This window comes from Phacochoerus africanus, chromosome 1 (assembly GCF_016906955.1).
Source record: "Phacochoerus africanus isolate WHEZ1 chromosome 1, ROS_Pafr_v1, whole genome shotgun sequence".
Lineage (NCBI taxonomy): Eukaryota > Metazoa > Chordata > Mammalia > Artiodactyla > Suidae > Phacochoerus > Phacochoerus africanus.
The window spans coordinates 252,950,219-252,956,391 of record NC_062544.1 but is presented as its reverse complement, the minus strand read 5'-3'; the positions used below and the strand labels follow the sequence as shown (position 1 = coordinate 252,956,391).

At 30.7% G+C, this 6,173-nt stretch overlaps 1 non-coding gene across 1 annotated transcript; it reads left to right on the top strand.

Moving 5' to 3' along the window:
* The first annotated feature begins 5,784 nt into the window (after positions 1-5,784).
* Positions 5,785-5,891, top strand: LOC125113975 (U6 spliceosomal RNA). The gene has a single exon (XR_007131657.1). It is a non-coding gene; the product is annotated as a U6 spliceosomal RNA (small nuclear RNA).
* Positions 5,892-6,173: the final 282 nt, after the last annotated feature.

The window sequence follows — 6,173 nt, the reverse complement described above, 5'->3', positions numbered from 1 at the left end:
TCACAGAGTAAATTAGAGCAAGACTCAGAGGGAGACATTATGTCTGCTGATTCTCTTTGTGGAAGTTAGTGGAATCACTGCAATATACTGAAACTATCTGCTTTGTTGACTTCTCTACTGCTAAATGTTACTCTACTGAGTTAAAAGGTGGACTTTTCTGTTTATTATTTCTTTATTGTGATTTATTTAAATTATCGCTACATTTTCAAATCCAATTTTATAGTAAAAAGTAATAGACTCTATATCCATGATATTAGCAAAATAAGATATCTTGAGTAGTTTCAAGTATATAGCTTTAGGATATATAAAGTACCCTAAACCTGGAGATTATTTCATTTTCCTTTGAACCCTGAAGAATGTGCTCCTTGAATTCCCATTTTCTCTTCTTTGTGGTTCAGGGTCTAAGCTGTCCTCAAGCAACCTGGCTTAGAATGTGATCCCTTTGTAGAGCCATCTCAAGTGTGGGGAAGATTAGGAAGATTACCCTGGATACCATAATTTAGAAATATTCTCTTCTATAAATACTCTTTTGAGACTGACTCTGGAAACTGAGTGGTGAACTAGGGAATAGAGTGGTGTATCTTCAAACTGTTGCTAATAATGCTGGAACCTTCTATATCCCATAGACAGAAAATAACATCTCCTTCCTATCCTAACTCATACAGCCATCAGCACAAGGAAAACAGAACTCTGTCCCTTCCACACATTTTTCTAAGGGAATATTTGCTTTGAAGTATTCTTGTTTTCTTTATTTATTGAAGTATATTGATTTATACATTATGTTAGTTGCAGATATACAATATTGTGATTCAGTTTTCATTTTATTTTTGTGGATTATATTCTATTATAGGCTATTACAAGATATTAGATATAATTCCCTGTGCCATAAAGTAAATATTTTTTGCCTATTTATGTAGAGTAGTTTTTAATCTGTCAATTCTATAATCTTAATTTGTCCCTTAGGCCAACTCCCTTTCCCCTTTGGTAAGCATAGTTTGTTTTCTATGTCTGTGAGTCTGTTTCTGTTTTATATATAGACTCATTTGAGTTACTTTTAAAATTCCACATAAATGCAATGTGTAGTTTTTTTGTCTTTATTTCACTAAGCATAATATTCTCTGGGTCCATCTATGTTGCTGCAAATGGCATTATTTTTATTCCATTCTTTCTGTGACTGAGTAATATTCCATTGTGTGTGTATTGTGTGTACATGTGTGTGTGTGTGTGTGTGTGTGTGTGTGTGTATGTATATACCACATCATCTGTTGATGGGTGCTTGGGTTATTTCCATGTCTTGCTATTGTCATTAGTGCTGTTATAAATGTGATTTATTTTGTTCAACAAGGAAATTGAACAATGCAATTCATCCTATTTACCTGTTCACTTTCCAACTTTATGTGTACTTGTGTTCTTTAATCACCTAAAATGAGCAATAGACAGCACAAAGTAAATAAGGCCATCACTTTGCAATGGTGTTCATTTTATTTGTAAATAAAAATTTGTGTTTACTCATCTAAAAATTTATTGCACAGAAGTGTTAATTGCAAAAAAAAAAATAGAGATTCACAAGTGGAGGTATGAAATTGGAAAAATATATTCAATATTCATATATCCACTGTAAAAATATATTTTTAAATTATAAATGGAAAATACATATTTTGTTTTCATGGTACAAAACTGAATAACTTGAATATTCCGTGTATTCTGAGAATGAGTGAATCTGACTCACTGAGTTGGTGATCTTTTTTTTCCCCTTCTTTGAAATAGATAGCTACATGATAAGAAAGGGTGAGAAGTAAATAGATGATGATAGATAGATAGACATATATGTACATATCCTTTGATACAATTTTGGTACTTTTAGATTGTCCACACTTTGACTTGCCCTGTGTATTAATAGAGGGCTTCTCTCCAGTCTACATCCTTCAGTGTCAATCTCTGTAAAAGTTCTTACTTCATATCTACTTTCTCTTAGTTATTATTTTTTCTGCCTCCTTTATCATGTATGAACTTATTTTTCCCTAAAGACCCACAGTTAATTCTCTAAATTATATATTGCAAGCATTGCACTTACTTACTTTTCTATCATTATTTTCCCAAGCTTGACACTCTGCATAACCTCAAATTTTCAAAGCATGCTTTTACTTCCAATCTGTTTCTGAATGTTTTTTTTTCATTCTTCTTCCTTTTATAAATAGTCAGAAATGTGGTTTAAATTACATATAAAACCCTAAATGGAAAAATTCTTAGTGTATTTCTCCTCCAAAATAAGATTATATTGTAACACATATCTTAAGAATTTAAATTCCATTACAATAATTTTCCCAACCCCAATCCTAACAACATACTCATACATATAAAACAAAGATATTGGAAACATTCTCATAAAACAAGATACATTTATTTCTAGTATGACTATAATAAATTATCTTAAGACTAGAGCCAGATATATTGTACTCTGGTTCTTCCACTTACAAAACTGAGAGGATGAGAAACCTCTAAGTTCCTAAAATATATTTCATCCAAATTACATTCATTGTTTACGTGAGCTGTGTTGCTACTCACCAAAGTGATTTGTTTTCATTGAAATGAAAATAAAAGTCTTACTCAATACAGAGAAAGACATTTACTTGATTTTTTCCTTAGGTTCATAGTCAATGTTGTAATTGCTCTGTTTTTGTTTCAGTGTTTTCATAGTATTTCTAGAAAATAAAAAAGACAAACTTTTTGACATTTGTATGTCTTAATTTTTGATTTTTTTTTTCTTCAGTTACACTATAGGCATCAGAGTAATGGCATTCTAAGTTTCAGACTTTAAATTTCAGATTTATTTAGAGTATTTTCTAACACTACTAACAAATCAGTTCTATTAGTTTTAGTTTTATACATATACATGTAATTTCTAACTTCTAGCAAGTTCTTTGACTTTTAAACACATTTTTAACATTAAAACTGTGTTGCCTGAACTCTGTATTCCTGCCTATAATGATGTGAAAAGATATCAAACTGACCGCAAAACAAACTTTTCAGAAAGCTTCAGATGATCTTTTATTTTTAAAGAGGGCAATTTTATTTGCCAGTTTCCTCTTTTCTTAGAAAAATTCACATCTTTGTTAAAATATATTTATATTTATATTCTATTGAGTTATTTATTTACCCAAGCTGTCTGTAGGGATAAATAGTTCACTTTTTTTCCCTTCCTTTCCAAATTACAGATTAGAGCTATCCCTTATAAAAGTTTCTTGCTGAATCTCCTAAAAATCTTTGATTATGTTTTAAAAGGATCATTATTAGCCTTATAAGACTTCCATTTTGATACTTTTATTTCTTTGAAATGCTTATAATTAGGTGTGTATAATTAAGTCTTTCATTAAAATTGTTTTAATTGGTTTGTTCCCAATAAAAATGACAAACAAATACCTTGAGTCTATTTAATGCCTTAATTGGTTCCACATGAGTTAAATTACACAGTAATGACCAGATTCATAAACTATTTTATGTACCATTTCATTCAAAACTCTAAACATTTCCCTCAAGTTAGAGATTTCTGGGAAAAATATATATAATTCTGATTACAACAATTCCTAGAGAGAATATATTTTTCCCTTATTATACACCTCATTGTATGCAATGCACTGATAATGAAAAATCCAGTGGCCTAACATACTGTTCCAAATTCTTTCCTTCTAAATTGTAGCATATTGCAGACAATAATAACATAGGCTTATATAGAGCCATCAACATGGATATCATTTCATATAAACTGTGACATAATTAGAGAGATTAAAAGAGCAAATGGAGATGATATAACAGAGAAACATGGTCATGCAGGTTGGATTTCATAAGCATTGACTCACCTTTGCATGTTCAGAGGTTTTTGAAGATAGAGGCATTATCCTTTATTCTTGAATTCCATTTGTACCAAACTATCAGCTAATACCAAATGATTTCTTTTTTCTTTTCTTCTCTTTTTCCTCATTCTCCTTGTCAAAAATTACTTATTTTCTATATTATTCTAACTGACCTTTCCTGGATGATAAATAATTTGATAAATTAAGCATAGTTTCTAAATTACCTCATCTTTCCATTTTAAGAAGGCTCTTCAATGTTTCATGTCAATATAGGGGCTGCTTTTGTGGCTTTCATGTAGGATGGTAGAACAAGAAAATCTGTTTAGCAGTTTACAATTATTGGTGGAGGTAGTCATCAAATTTTGAAAAAGAACTTCCACGGATGTGGAAATGCATTCTTCCTTTCCCTGCCTCATTTTATTTTCTTTAGTTCCTATCAATACTTTAAAAACCACTGTTTATGCCAACCCCACTAAAATGTCAACCTGCTTACAAGAGGTATTTTTTTTTTCTGTTCAGTTCTTTAGCACCCAACAGTACAAAAGTGTCTGAATTTAATATTTTTAAGTTTAAAAATAAATGTGTTTTTGAAATAAGAGAACAATAGTGCTCTGATATCCACATTCCTCCAAAAAAGTCTTTTCTTGTAGTTTATAGCAGTGTTGAATGTTTCTTCTCATTACATTTCTAAAGCCTATGTTCCACCTGTTTGTAAAGTCATGTTACTATTCCCATCTAAGCACTTCTTTTCCTTGAAATCCACTGAAATGCTGACTTTCTAAGTCAAATGTTTCTTTTCATAGATTTATATTTCCATCATATTTAATAAAAATATTCCTTTGTCCTTTTTCTCTATTTTTAAAGAGCTCTTTGTTTCTCTTCTGTGCAAAATGTTGAGGCTTCAAATTCTGGTGACAAGTGCAGGAGATTTAGTACCAGAAAAAGCTGTGTTTGAGTCTGAGCTTTAACCTTTGTTTCCATATAATATTGGGAAGTCTGCTTATCTTCCCAAGAGTCTCAGTTACATTTTCTGTAAAATTGGAAGTAAAAAAAAAAACTTGTTCAAGTTACACCATAGAATCAAGAGAATGAGAAAGTTTGAAATTGCTTTGTAAACACTAGAGACCTATGTTTTTGTCTTTTTTTCTATCAAAACATCTAATAAAACATTTCTTTGAAATATTATGTAAGAGTTTCAATTTTGGCATACAATTGAACTATACTGTAATTGGACTAGTTAGAATATTAAATTTAAAATAATCAAGGACTCTAATGTACCATATATAAATATTTCTACTATATAAATATTTCTACTAATTTATTATCATTTTACAAAATTTTGCTAAGTGCTATTGGGGAATGTCAAAAATGATAGTTTTTGTAAAGCTTTGATACCAAACTAAAAAAGACAAGAGGAAATGAAATAAAAGTGGACTAGATAATACAGGATGAGTATAATCATTTATCTCTCTAGGATTTTCTCATCCCAAATAAATAACAAAGAAAACCCCCAAAATAAAGGAATTTCAATTGCAATGAATCAGAGCTGGAATCTAATGATAGAAAAATTCAAATTCCATGAATTTTAAGGAATTTCAGATTGCCCTTGTTTGCATAACAAATGATAAAAGCAAATTAATAAAGTCTACATGGAACCTATCTTTCTGAAAATAAGTCAAATACTTTTAAAGCAAATAGAGGAGTTATCACGTTAAACAAGTACCACCTGTTTTGAAAGGTTGAGAGATGGTCATAAAAAGTTGACGATTCCACATGGCTTTTCTTTAGTGCAATTTAAAAAGAACTATTGTGCTTTTGAGCCATCTGGAAAGATCCTCAACATCACTAATTATTAGAGAAATGCAAATCAAGACTGCAAGGAGATACCACTTTACATCAGTCAAAATGTCCCCCATCAAAAAGTGTACAAAAAGTGCTTGCTTTGGCAGCACATATGCTAAAATTGGCACTACGCAGAGAATATTAGCATGGCCCCTGAGCAAAGATGATACACAAATTCATGGAGTGTTCCATATTTTTAATTATCACAGCCTTGTAAATCAACTGTACTTCAGTAAAACTTAAACAAAATTCTATAAACAATAAATGCTGGAGAGGGTGTGGAGAAAAGAGAACCCTCCTACACTGTTGGTGGGAAGGTAATTTTTACAACCACTATGGAAAACAGTATGGATGTTTCTTAAAAAAACTAAATATGGAACTACTACATGATACAGCAGTCCCATTCCTGACCATGTATCTATAGAGAACCGTAATTCAAAAAGATACATGCACCCTAATATTCATTGCAGCACTATTTAC